This window comes from Nycticebus coucang, chromosome 3 (genome assembly GCF_027406575.1).
Source record: "Nycticebus coucang isolate mNycCou1 chromosome 3, mNycCou1.pri, whole genome shotgun sequence".
Classification (NCBI taxonomy): domain Eukaryota; kingdom Metazoa; phylum Chordata; class Mammalia; order Primates; family Lorisidae; genus Nycticebus; species Nycticebus coucang.
Window position 1 is genome coordinate 122426403 of NC_069782.1, and position 14209 is coordinate 122440611.

The following is a 14209-nucleotide window of genomic DNA, read 5'->3' on the forward strand; positions in this document are numbered from 1 at the left end:
TCAGTAGCCAGCTCCATGTCCAAGAGCAGATTAGCTGCTGGTGTGAAAGGCCTTGAGAGGCAGGGGCAGATCTTCCAGAAGGAAGTGGAGGGAGGGGTGTGACACCTGGAATAGTGTATTATTATTTCAGAAACATCAAGAGGTATGGGGGTCCAGAGAAGAGGGATGGAGTCTCTCTCAAGTCTAGTAGGGGAGCTGGGCGGAGAATTTAAATTTACAGTGACATACAGGTGTAATAATATCACAGTTTAGAGGAAAGGGGGAGGGTAACATGATTGGGTTGGTGGAAGAAAGTCTTCCTGAAAGTAGTAATGTCTGAGCTGGGTTTTGAAGGATCAATAGGAGTTGACTGTGCTGACAGGATGGTCTGTACGAGAACCCATGTGTGCAAAGGTTTGGTACATGGGGGACTGTAGCCAGGTTGGCAATGTTGGCCCAACGTGTGCATGTGAGTGGTGTGTGTGTGTGTAGGTTGTATATCTGGGTAAGGATGAGATTGGAGATGAAGCTCGAGTAGCAAATAAGGCCTGGATTATGAAGGAACTGCTCTGACGGATGGCCAGGGACAAAGTGTGTCTCCTTCGCTCCTTACTCTTTGCACAAATATTTATTGAGCACCAGGGTGTGTCAGACATAGTGCTAGATGTCTGGAAGATGATGGAAAATAAGACATCAGGGTCCTTGTCCTCATGGACTGACAGTTAAAGTGCGTGTTGGGTGGGGGGGAAGGAGGCAGACAAAAAATAGGCAAATGTGTGTTAATTGTCAGTGACAGAGAATAACAGGGGAGCTTGGGGAAGTCTGCTCGGAGAAGGCGATGTTTCCGCAGAGATCTGAAGGCCAGAAGGCTCTAGGCACAGGGATAGCCAGAAGGTAAGTCAAGGCAGAGGGGAGCATGGCAGGCCGGCTTTGCGGATGAGCAAGGCAGGTGGGGAGCCATGATGTCCCCAGGCAGGCAGAGGAGACCAAGCCAATGACTAGCTGGGAGTCAGAGGGGACCAGTTGAGGATGGGATCTAGGGAGCAGAATATGGCTGCCAAGTCAAAGGTGTGTGAGAGCAGAGGAGGATGCAGAGAGGATGACCAGCTTGCAGGCACCATAGGGTCCAGACACAAGTGGCTGGTGCCAGGGGCAGGGCCGTGGCTCTGCTGCCTCACTCTCATCTGGCTCACTGTCCCTCCTAACATCTCATGAGTCCTTCCGTTTCCTTCCACGACCAATTCCCACTGGCATTCTGGATCAGACCTCCCGACTGGACTGGTCTCTGTGGCTGCATTTTTACCCCCAAGCAGTGCAGTCTGTACTTAGTAGCCTGAGCGATGCTTTAAAACAGAAATAGGGGCTGGCGCCGATAGCTCAGTGGCTAGGGCGCCATCCACATACACCGGGGCTGGCAGGTTCAAACCCAGCCCGGGCCTGCCAAACAACGACGACTACAACCAAATAACAGCCGGGCATTGTGGTGGGCACCTGTAGTCCCAGCTACTTGGGAGGCTGAGGCAAGAGAATCACTTAAGCCCAGGAGTTTGAGGTTGCTGTGAGCTGTGACGCCACACCACTCTACCAAGGGTGACATAGTGAGATGCTGTCTCAAAAATAAAATAAAATGGAAATAGGATCTCATTACTCCCCTGCACGCAACCCTTCGAGTGTTGCCTGTTGCCCTCAGACTCCTTAACAGGATGCAGCCTTGCTGGGCTCCACACCCTCATCTTTCAGAACTTCTGCCCCCTCACACCCTCTGCAGCTCCTTTTCCAGTCGTAACAAGCTCTTTTGAATTCTCCGAGCTGGTCTTGCCATCTCTCTTTTCTGGGAGGTGAAGTAGGAGGCTTTATTCTTTTGGCAGACCCTCTCAGCCGTTATAGATACTGCTGCAGCGTCAGTGCAGACTACATGCTTCTCTGTAAGCATTAAACAAAAATTCCAAGGATGAAACAGCTGAGGCCTCTGCTCAAGTATCTCCACAAACATTGTCATCCACTCCCTGACCTTTCTGTGTGTTATTTCTTGGTTGTTTTTCCAGATCAAGCCATTCTCTGTTTGTGAGCTTCTGTGGTATAAGCTTTTTTGTAGGGTCAGATTTCTTCTGAGCCAAATCCTGGGATCCACGGGTTCCACTGGCACTCTAAATGCTGCTGGGCAGTTTGGACCTCCAAGGTGCTGGGCTTGCGATGCCAAGCAAGCTGGCAGGCTGCTGTCACCACACTCTCGAAAATCATGACAATTGCAGCTGTATTGCCTCCACATCTTCAGCCAGCTGCTGATGAGGACCCGCGTCTCCTACTAAGTCCTGTAATTTCTTCTTGCTCGATACCTGGTGGCTTTCAGGACCAGGATGATCTCCTGTCCCTGGAGTGCCTGGTGACTTCACCACTGTAGAGCCCTGTGGAGGGCAGCTGGCTGGCTCTGATTTTATGGATGAGAAGTTGGAGAGGTTGATTAGGGCAGAGGGGCCAAGCTGGTTCACAAACTGCTGAGCTTTCGACTTCAGCTTATAGAACTTATGGAGCTCCTGTTTCTTTGTGGAGCTGTGAGGACTAAGGCCAATCAAAGGTGGTGACTGTATCGCCTCATGATACGTGGAGACTGCCCTAAAGAGGTGTTCCTCTCAGCAGCTGGTCCAACTGCGTCCCCCTCCCTGTGTCCTCGACATCGCTCTTGTCTCTGGGCCTTTCTATGTGTTCTTCCTGGAATTTTCTTCATCTTTTTTCTCCTGCTGCCTGATTTCTGTTCACCTTCTGGGTCTCTCTGCTCAGGAAGGCTTCTCAGCCTCCGTGCAGGGGTCAGGCGCCCCCTGCAGTCCACTTCCTGACTCTCAGCCCACGGTGCTGGAACTGCCTTGGTTCCGTCTGTCTCTTGTACTGGATTCCAAGAAGAAAGAGCAAACTGTGTCCTGGGCTCTTAGCGCAGCGCTCTGCGCACGGCTGGTGCTTCATAAGTCAGTGTTGTTGAATAACCAGAATCTGAGATGTAAGAAGGAAGTAGGGCAGGAGCCACCGTGGGGCAGGGGACAGAGGTGACGTTGTGAAGAAAGGAAGAGGGGAGGGGGACTAAATAGCAACCTCAGTGAATATCATTGGTCCTTGCCATGTGTGAGACATCACTGCAAATGTTTTACATGTATTAACATTAGCTCATTAGTGCTCCTAAAAGCAATATGAGGCAGATACCATTAGTGTCCATGTTTTTTTTTTTTGAGACAGAGCCTCAAGCTGTCACCCCGGGTAGAGTGCTGTGGCATCACAGCTCACAGCAACCTCCAGCTCCTGGGCTCAAGTGATTCTCCTGCCTCCACCTCCCAAATAGCTGGGACTACAGGCACCTGCCACAATGCCCAGCTATTTTTTGGTTGCAGCCGTCATTGTTGTTTGGAGGGGCCCGGGCTGGATTCGAACCTGCCAGCTCAGGTGTATGTGGCTGGCACCTTAGCCGCTTGAGCCACAGGCGCCCAGCCAGTGTCCATGTTGTTAATGTTTACAGACGAGGAGACTGAGGCACAGTGTGGTTAAGTAACGTACCCAGAGTCCTAGTAGGAAAGGGGAGGCTGGGAGTCAACCCCTGGTCGTTTGGTTCCTAAAAATACACAGGGTACCAAAAAAAATGTATACACACTTTAAGAAAGGGAAACGCTAAATTAAAATTGTAATACTCGAGTCATGTTTGACTTCTGCAATTACAAGAGTTACAAAACTCTTGCAGAAAGGTTGGCCCATCTTTAAGAGATGCAAGATGCGACATAGGAGGTAATGACCGTTATCAATCGATACAGTGTATGACGGTTTTAACACCGTTTTTTCCTGTCTTAAAATGTGTATAATGTTTTTTCACCCTCTGTACATTTAATTTGGTCACTTCAAACTTAAAATGACTGAAAACCATTCTCTTGTTAGCTTGTCCTGGCTTCCTGGAACTGTGATTAGCCCAGCTGGTCAAGATTGGACAGGTTATAGTAGCCCATTAGAACTGGAATCCCAGAGGTGTCCCTGGGCCAATATGAGAGTCCTAAGCTGAGTCTGAGCTCCAGACCAATGACACACTCTGGTGGACAGCAGAGTAGCTGTTGTCTCGGGCTGTGGGGCTCCTTGCAGCAACTTTCTAAACAGGGAAGTTTGTGAATAACAGTGAATTTTGTTGACAAAATAGACTCTGCTAGTTAAGAAACTTCCTCTTGTGTGGTGGTTGGCATATTGTAAGTCACTATGAAAAATTTACCTCTGTTTATGGGACTCCAAAACAACTCTTGTACACTTGGGAGACAGGCGCAGTCTAGGAAGATTTTGGAAGGACAGAGATGAATCATTCAATTATTCAACATTTATTGAGCATTGAGCACCTGCTCTGTGCCAGGCAGAGGGCCAGGTACTGGGGTTACAGTGAGGAAGAAGACAATGTGTCCCTCAGAAATTGCACCACAGTGGGGGAAACAGCCGAGAGGCAATGAGGAAAAGGCGATCACTTGTGGTTAATGTTATGAATGTAACGCATGAGGGCTGAACTAGAGTTTCAGGGTGCCATAGTGCCTTAGGGATTTCACTGAAAAGATGGTGGAGAGATTTAGGGTAATGTCAGCCCACAGGAGTTACTTGAAGTGTTGATGCCACTATAATTCACCTGAGATTCTCTTGACAAAAGCAAACAGCAGGAAGCAATGTCAATTCCTCTCAAGTGCTCAGGTAAGTAGCCCTTCACAACCTCTATTCAGAAACTGGAGGGGCTGTGTCTCCAGACTGAAAATTGACATTTGGGGGTCTCTCAGACTTTGCAGATGAGATTGGAAAGTGGCCTACCTTTCTGCAAGGGTTTTGTAACACGTATAAAAAGTTTAAAGTAGAATAATCTTGCTGACTCCAGCAGTTCTCCTCCTGAAATTAATCGTGAAGAAATACTCAGAATTAGGGACAAAAGATTTTGAACAAAAATGTTTGTTTTAGAGTTGCTTCAGTTGGAAATAATAGAAGAATATGGAAATAATTATGGATGGATGATGGTATAATCATTTTTGGTGAATATTGAATACTGGGAAATGTTCACTATATAAGTTAAGTGAAAAAAGAAAAGCATAAAAGTATAACAAAATCAAAACATGATAGGATTCTCTTTTTCAAAGCATAGAGATACATGTATATGAAAAGGCTGTGAAATGTTATTAGTGGTTATCACTGAGATGAGGGATTTTAGGTGACTTTCATCTTTGAACTTTCTGCGTTTTTCCAAATTCTCTTTAATGATCATATATTATTTATAATCAGAAGAAAGATATTTTCAAATGTGCCTTTAGGTAAAAAAAAAAAGTATGTTCAAAGGTGAAACTGTTTCTGCTAGTTCCTGACTTAAGGAGTTGTCAAGGCTTAGAAAATAGGAAAGAAGAAAAGTGACTCTCCTTTGGGAAAAATCCCAGTCTCCTTAACCCCATGAAGGCTGTTCCTCCTTTCTCTGCTGCTACTTTAACACCTCTTCTGGCATGAGTGAAAATGAGTCTGGCAAGTGAGAACCAAGGAAGGAGTGTTCACCCTGGTTTACTGGCAAGACTGTGCTAGCAAAGTGTAAGACACATAGGAACTAAACAATCAAGAGCTGACATTGAGCACCTGCTCTGTGCCAGCCACGATGCTAAGCACTGTGCACATACACATCATGCACACACAGACACCTGTTCTTTCTTAAGGCTTTTGATCCTCACAGTGACCTTATGAAGTTGGTACTACAACTACTTCCATTTTAAAGATGGGAGTGCTGAGGCCTAGAAGGGCAGCATGCCCCATATTGTACATCTAGTAAATGGAGCTGCCAGAATTTGAATCCATGTCTGATGATGCTACATTGGGGAGTAGGAAAAGCAATGAATGGGGAGAGAGAGAGACAAGAGAGGAGAAGAACCCAGCATGGCTATGAACCGGAGGTCAGGAACCACCGAGTCCTCTGGGCACTGCAGAGCACAGCAGAGCAGATGAGAAGATGCAATTTGGGAAAGGGGAAGATGGCTGCCTTCACATACATGAAGTTCCAGCACTATGTCTTACAAAGGCCACTTCTATGACTTGGACAAGGGTTTCTCCCCTTCCAGAGCGGCAATACAAAGACTAAAAAAGAAGTTACTTGTGTGTGATTACTGCTGGTATTTGAGAAAAAAGCTTTTCTTAAAGGTTAAGAAAGAGACACAAAGTTCTGAAGGGCTTCTGAAGAGAACTTCTGAATACTTTCCAGGACTCCCCAGGTTGGTAGTAATGCTTTTAATTCGAATCCCACTTTTGAACATGTGACTTTTCTGTCCTGTGCTACAGACAGGAAAGCCCCTAGAGCTCCTTTATGTCCATCAGCTTCCGTTGAGGCTGTTTTTGGCACCTGGATGGAGAGTGAAATTGGGGGCAGGTAGGAGAAAGAGTTTTCAGTGTTTTCTGAGCAAGAAAGAAAAAGAACGGAGGGTTTTCCTGTGAAAGACAAAGCCTGTTACCAGCCATGGAAGAGGAAGTGCAGCTTGGGCAGGAGCCTTTCCAGGAGAAAGGAGTGAAGGGAGGCTCAGTTCTTCATATCTGTCACCAGGGAGCAGCCCTGGAAAAGTACAGCTCGGTTGGGTCTAGCACCCAGCAATTGGCAGGTGCCAGACCACCTAATAATAGACAAGTTATAAAATTAGTATACCTTTAAATACCCTTGTCCCCCTCCACTCAACCTGATATCAATGTCCACCTAAGCAAATAACACATTAAAAAAAATCACAATAACTTTCAAAGATGTAGCATTTTATGTAATGTTCTGAAGGGCAATGTTAGAAATATCCTACAGTTTCTGATAAAGCTATTAACAGATATGGATATGACTGAATTAGTCTGCTTAACAACTGAAGAGAGAAAATTGGCAGGATGCTTCAAAAGAATTATTTGAATATGAAATTAAGAAGGCCTTCAGGAAATGGATAAAGTCTGCTAATATTTTTGTAAGAATTACTATGTTTGTGATTATGCTGCAAAATAAAACCTGAAGTAAAGGATATTACTATTATACCATCATGTAATGTTGGAAGAAGAATTTGTACGAAAAACCCCCAAAACTAATTCATTTATTGTTTGTTCTAAGAATTAGAGCACATTTACTATTATTTTCCAAATTTGGTTAAATACAAGATTTCATGAACTTATTTTTATTTAGTTTCATTTTTAAAAGATTATGTCTAGATGTTTTCATCATTTATTGTGTCACTTTTTACTACCAATTTTAAACTTTTAAGAGATTTCTCTGTGAGTATGAAGATTAAATGAGTTATTATAGGTAAAGCATCTAGAATAGTGCTAGTCATATAGTAAGCACTGTACAATTTTAGTTAATATTGGTGTTAAAGTGTAATTTTTCAGGAGCCAATTTTAGTTGGATGTGAGAGTAGCATGTTTAACATTTGGTCTTAATAACTAACAGTTACCAGAGTTGGACATGGTGGCTCATGCCTATAATCCTAGCACTCTGAGAGGCCGAGGCAGGTAGATTGTCTGAGATCACAGGTCCGAGATCAGCCTGAGTCAAAGTGAGACCTTGTCTCCAAAACCAGCTGGGCCTTGTGGCAAGCACCTGTAGTCTCAGCTACTCAGGAGGCTGAGGCAATAGGGTCACTTGCGCCCAAGAGTTTGAGGTTACTGTGAACTAGAAGGCCACCATACTCTACCAAGGGTGACAAAGTGAGACTCTGTCTCCAGAAGAAAAAAATTCTCACATGTTATTTACCAGACATGCTTTACATGTATGAGTTCATTTGATTCTCACAACCTCTCTAGGAGACAGGTGCTACTTTCGGTACCACCACAGTGAAAGAAATTAAAACTCTGTTTCATAGCTGGTAAATGGAAGAGCAAAGATCTGAATCCAAGTTTGACTCCAAATCCTGGTATCATCCTTTCTTTCTTTCTCTTTCTTTTCCTCCTTCCCTTATTACAGAAAATCTCAAACATACACAAAAATAGCAAAATAGTAAAATGAACTCCCATATAGTGTCTCCCCAGCTTCAACAATAATCAACTTGAGGCCAATCTCCTTATCTCTACCTGCAAATTTCCTTGTCACCCCCAGCTTATTTGCATACAATTCCCCACATCATATCATGTCAGCCATAATATTCATTGTGTATATCTAGAGATGGGGATTCTTCTATTTTAAATGTAACCACAATATCATTATTACACTTGTAAGAAAGCAATGATAATAGTATTACTCAACATTAATATGGTCTTCGAGGCCACACACAGTGGCTCATACCTGTAATCTTCGCGCTCTAGGAGGATGAGGTGGGTGGATGCCTGAGCTCAGGCATTGGAGACCAGCCTGAGGGAGAGTGAGACTCTGTCTTTAGTAAAAATAGAAAAACTGAGGCAAGACAATTGCTTGAGCCCAAGAGGTAGAAGTTGCTGTGAGCTATGACATCATGGCACTCTACTCAGGGTGCCAAAGTGAGACTCTATCTCAAAAAAAGAAAAAATGGTCTTTGAAATTTTCTGAATTATCTCCTAAATTTAACAATTAGTTTGTTTGACTGAGATCCCAACATTGCATATGATGCATACATTCCTCAGATCTCTCTTCATCTGTAGATTATTCTCCATTTTTACCCTTTGAGTTTTTTTTTTTTTTGTACAGACAGAGTCTCACTGTACCGCCCTCGGGTAGAGTGCCGTGGCGTCACACGGCTCACAGCAACCTCCAGCTCCTGGGCTTAAGCGATTCTCCTGCCTCAGCCTCCCGAGCAGCTGGGACTACAGGCGCCCGCCACAACGCCCGGCTATTTTTTGGTTGCAGTTTGGCCGGGGCCGGGTTCGAACCCGCCACCCTCGGCATATGGGGCCGGCGCCCTACTCACTGAGCCACAGGCGCTGCCCCCCCTTTGAGTTTTTTTAAAGAAACTGGTGTTTGTCCTATATGTTTTCTGTAATCTGGATTTTGAGGCTCTCTCTCTCTCTCTCTCTCTCACACACACACACACACACACACACACAGTGACATACATAGAGCTCCAACCCCACTTGGGAGCTGGGGCGTTACTCCCCCAGGACTTCCATGGTGTGGTGATGCTCAGAAAAACATCAAACATTATTTAATCCAGTGGTTTTCTAACTGTTCCATGGAGACCTAGGTTCTAAGGATGTGTCTCAGTGGTCAAGAGATGGGCATGAAAGGTAGGGGCAGAGAGTGAGAGCAGGCCTGGCCCAAGAGCTGTTGCCTTCTTCACCCAAGGCAGCTCCCTGTTACCTGTTTTATATATTAGGATTCGGGACGAGAGTTCATGTAAGGGAGAACAAGGGTCCCATTGGATTGGAAAAGCACTCATTTGGTCAACAGTTGTCATTAAAGATAAGGATAGTCCAGAGACAGGAACATTCCCTCCTCCATGGTCACACATAGTTGATATGACAGGGAAGAACTTCTGATTCTCTTTTATATCCCAGTGGCTTCTTTGGTATAATTTAAAAGAAGAAGAAGAAAAAAAAAAACTTACTTCACACGCTATGAGGACTGAATAGAGTTATCCTTACATCATAAGCAATACATGTTTATATAACAGTATAAAATAAATACAATTTTATATGTTTATTTAGTGCTTGCTGCCTGTGTCCTCCTTCATTTGCAAGTGACAGAACCCAACTCAAACTGGCTTGTTCATAACAGGGAAATTATTGATTGGTGTGCTTAACTGGGAAGTCTATGAAGCAATCTATGTTCATTGTTTTTTAAAAAGTAGATAAATATTAATGAAAAGAAGAAAATAATCAGTAATCCTACCACTCTGAGGTCACCACTGTCCACATTTTGATGAATTATTATTACACATGTTTTGCAACTTTTCACCTAATTACATATCAGATGTCTTTTCACATCATTAACTAGTCTTCAATGTCATGTTTAATGGCACCAGAGAGTTCTATCCATGGTTGTTTCATTTATTTAAGTAATCCTTTATTAAGGGCATCTCGGCCATTTCCATTTTTTTCTACTATCAAATAACATCATTGCTCTAGGCTTATATCCAACCAGTCCAGAACCCTCATTGGAAAAAGAGGACCTTTTTTTTTTTGATGGTTCCTACAAAAGTCCTGCACACCCACCTCATTGACCATCTATGGACCACATGTTCATCTCTGAACCATTCATCACGACTGGGGGAAGTCAGAATGTCAACTGGCCATCTTGAACACTCAAACCATGTGGGGCAGGAGGATTCCCCAAAGAACATCAAGTTGCCAATACCAAAATAAGGGGAGAGATCCTCAGAAGATGAACACTGTACTTAAAGTGACCATAGAACTTCCTGTCCAGACGGGAGCACAGTAGAGGATACAAAGGGGGTGGGTGCACCATTAACCATTACAGTGGACAACAGGTGTAAACTGATACTCTTCTGGCCAAATGGAACACATGGACAGAAGTACTCAGGGAAGTTCTCGAGCTAAAAAGAGAGAGAACTGAGTGTAGAACCCATTCTAATATTTTCTAGCAAAAGGTCATGACCAGCCACCAGAAACTTATCTTCATGGTAGAGTTGTCTTCATAGAATAGGGTATAATATAGAGCCTGACTCAGTGGCTCACACCTGTAATTCCAGCACTTTGGGAGTCTGAGGCAGGTGAATCACTTGAGCTCAGAAGTTCAAGACCAGCCTGAGCAAGAGAGAATCCTCCGTGTCTCTACTAAAAATAGAAAAATTAGCCAGGTGTTGTGGTGGGCACCTCTAATCCCAGCTACTCAGGAGGCTGAGGCAACAGGATCACTTGAGCCTAAGAGTTTGAGTTTAGATGATGCCATGATACTCTATCTAGGGCTATAGAGTGAGACTCTCTCCAAAAAAAAAATAATAATAATAATAATAGGATAGAGTAGAAAAAATTACTGAAAAATGGACCTCTGGTGAAATTAGGCCAAATGAGAATCATGTGTAGGGTCACACCAGCGACCAACTGTAACAACTTCCCATCTTTGACATGTTCAGATAAGCTTCATTAAATAATTTGGGTGCAAAGACATACACACCTCAAAATGGTATAGTGTAATCAGTGGTTAAAGAATATGGGTCTGGATTCAGTTGTATTTGAATCCAATTTTACCACTTTATGAGCTGCGTGACTTTGAGCAAATTACTCAACCTATCTATTTATAAAAGAGGCTAATCATAGTACCTACCTTAGAAGTTTATTACGAGGATAAAATGAGAGGTTGTTAAGTGCAGTGCTTGAACATGGTCAATTCTCAACAAGTGTGAGTTATTTTTGTTAATTCCATTGTTGGCATGCCTGCAGGGCTGTGGGCAGCCCCTGGCTTGGCTCTGCACCAGCCATTGCTGAACTTGGGACTTTGGTTGCTCTTTAGCAATGTGGTGGGAGGCTCACGGGACAGTGTGAGTGGTGTAAAGATCTGCTCTGTCTCCAGCTGCACACCTGCCCGGGCATTTCCCCGTGACCAGCCCTTCTGTGGCCTGCTCAGGTTGTTGCAGCCCTGGCCCTACATCCAGTCAACTGGCGAGAGGTCAGTTGGTATGTGTGGCCTCAGCACTATATTGAGAAGTGTTGGTAAGTAAACTGGGGGGATTTTATAACAGCTCTAGGGAATGTTAAACTGCAGGGAGGAAAAAAACTGTGTAAAGGACAGTAAAAAAAAATGTAATAAAAAAGTCAAGTCACGCCATCACCAAGTCTCAGTAGTCCACGGTGCTAAATTCCAAGCCGAAAAGAAAAAAAAAATGAGCCAAATATTTTAGTGGATGTCTTTAGCCTCAGACACCTGGTTTGGAAACACACCACCACCTGTGCTGCATTAAACCTGTGAAAAACCCAGGAAGGAAATACAGTGTATGAGGCCAGAAAAGGGTGGGCTCTTGGATCCCTTAGGTCAAACAGCAGGCTGTAAATGACTCTTTTCAAAACAGACACATTACTCCCCAAGATTGCGGCCTGCCACAAAAGAAGGTACACACAGCGGTGGTTCCCAGCAAGGGTTATACTATATGGCTGTTAGGGGAATAGAAGCAGCTTGATTCTCGCCAATGACAGGAAATAAGGTCAGGTAAAGATAACAGGGCTTTGAATTAAAGAGGCTTTAAACACACATCCTGGCCTCATGGCTGGAGCCACGAGCAAGAATTATGGAATGAAGCCTTGGGTTTTCCTTCTGCCTTTGAGCTGAACTCCTGAAATGCACTCTCTCCCTGGCTAACATGGAGTAGTCCTGCGTGTGGCAGGCACTGGCTTTCTCACGCCTTTGGTTTGTTTTATGTTCTTTTTAAACAAGCCTCACAGTCATGTTGCTAGAGAGATGTGGGCTGGGCAGTATATTTGCTAGTCTTGGTGGTAAATACCTTTAGATTTAGAGGTCAAGATTGCATTACTTTTGCCTAAGTGATGGGAAAGGGAGCTCACAATCACGGACCAGCATGTTTCTCTTTTGCCTTATTTTTCTTTTTTTTTTTTTTTTTTTAGTTAAAGTTTTATTATTTTTATTTTTATTTTATTATTATTTTTTTTTATTGTTAGGGATTCATTGAGGGTACAATAAGCCAGGTTACACTGATTGCACTTTTGCCTTATTTTTCAAACACAAGATCTCCAAACAGGCTTGACTTAATTCAACAAAAATAGAATATTAGTTCAGGGAGAAGGAAAAAACAAACACATCAAAAGGTTGTTCGTCATGTGTAGAAACACGTGGTTGTGAGTCTGGATTCCCTGTCCTTCTGTATAGATTGTATTTATTATACACTTATCTTGATTTCCCCCCTCCTAGAGTTGGGGGGTACAGGATGGGAGAAGGGAGCAGAGGGGAGCACTTAAGTCAAGCAACCCATTACAACATTTAAAAAGTCTGGTCAATTCAGTTAGCCAACTGGCTCTTCTACAAATAACCAACTGGTTGAGCAAATCCAACCTTTGTTAGATGCTTGCTGGCATTGATTCTGGTGCCCGTCACTGTAGACCTGGGTTAACCATTTTCTCTCATAATCATGGAAGAAAGCGCACAGATTCTTTGTGCTTTTTTAAGTTTTTTCTTTTCTGATATTTAGAAGAGAAAAAAAAAGACCTTGACTTTGATGCTAAGCCAGGTAACAACCCCACTTTCTAGGGGTTGTTAAAAGATTATCCCTGTAAAGAACTTACTTAGGCTGAAGCTCTGCACAGGGTCAGAAAGAGCTCTGGAGATACTGGCTCTTCATTTCATTGTCATGTGTCCCCTTTAGCTCACATATGCCCTCACTGGGTTCATGGTGAGTCTAGAAACTGTTAAGTTTCAAAAATGTTAATAGTATTTCTATTATGTAGACCAGGGGTCCTCAAACTGCAGTCTGCGGGCCACATGAGGTGGGTGATTGTATTTGTTCCCATTTTGTTTTTTTACTTCAAAATAAGATATGTGCAGTGTGCATAGGAATTTGTTCATGGTTTTGTTTTTTTTTAAACTATAGTCCGGCCCTCCAATGGTCTGAGGGACAGTGAACTGGCCCCCTGTTTAAAAAGTTTGAGGACCCCTGATGTAGAGAATGATTAGAAGCCTTGCTGTGGTTTAGTTTTAAATAGATCTTTGGTTCCTTGGTGTTAACCCAAATTAAAAGCATAATTCTAGGTTCTTGTGGTTCCGGAGTGTTTAAAGATGTTTAACACATACAGAATAACATTTTCTATAAAGCAATCTGTGTTCATTGTTTTCTAAAAAGTAGATAAATATTAATGAAAAGAAGAAAATAATCCATAATCCTACTGCTCTGAGATTACCACTGTCCACACTTTGATGAACTATTATTGCACATGTTTTGCAACTTTTTACCTAATTACGTATCAGATGTCTTTTCACATTGTTAACTAGTCTTCAATGTCATGTTTAATGGCCCCAGAGAGTTCTATCCATGGTTGTCTCATTTATTTAAGTAATCCTTTATTATGGGCATCTAGGCCATTTCCAATTTTTCTACTATCAAATAACATTATGGTTAAATAAACTCCAATCACCAAATTCCAAGATGTGGTTCCAGTTCCGGGCCTTCATGTCATATCTGCTGAAACTTGTAGGTTTTTCTGAAAATTAGAAATTTCCCTACATCCAAAACTAGCATTGAGAATACCCCTTGCAAAGGTTGGGATATTAAATTCCTCTCTCATTCCCAGCAAGAAGAGGCAAAATTTGGGTCATTTTTATGACAGCTATTACCATGTGTGAGGTGCTCTGCTGAGGTACTCCCACCCCTTCACA

The 14209-nt window shown here is 43.3% G+C and overlaps 1 pseudogene; it reads right to left on the minus strand.

The window, feature by feature from the left end:
* Positions 1 to 2001: 2001 nt before the first annotated feature.
* LOC128581107 (transcription initiation factor TFIID subunit 12-like) lies at positions 2002 to 7428 on the minus strand (annotated as a pseudogene).
* Positions 7429 to 14209: the final 6781 nt, after the last annotated feature.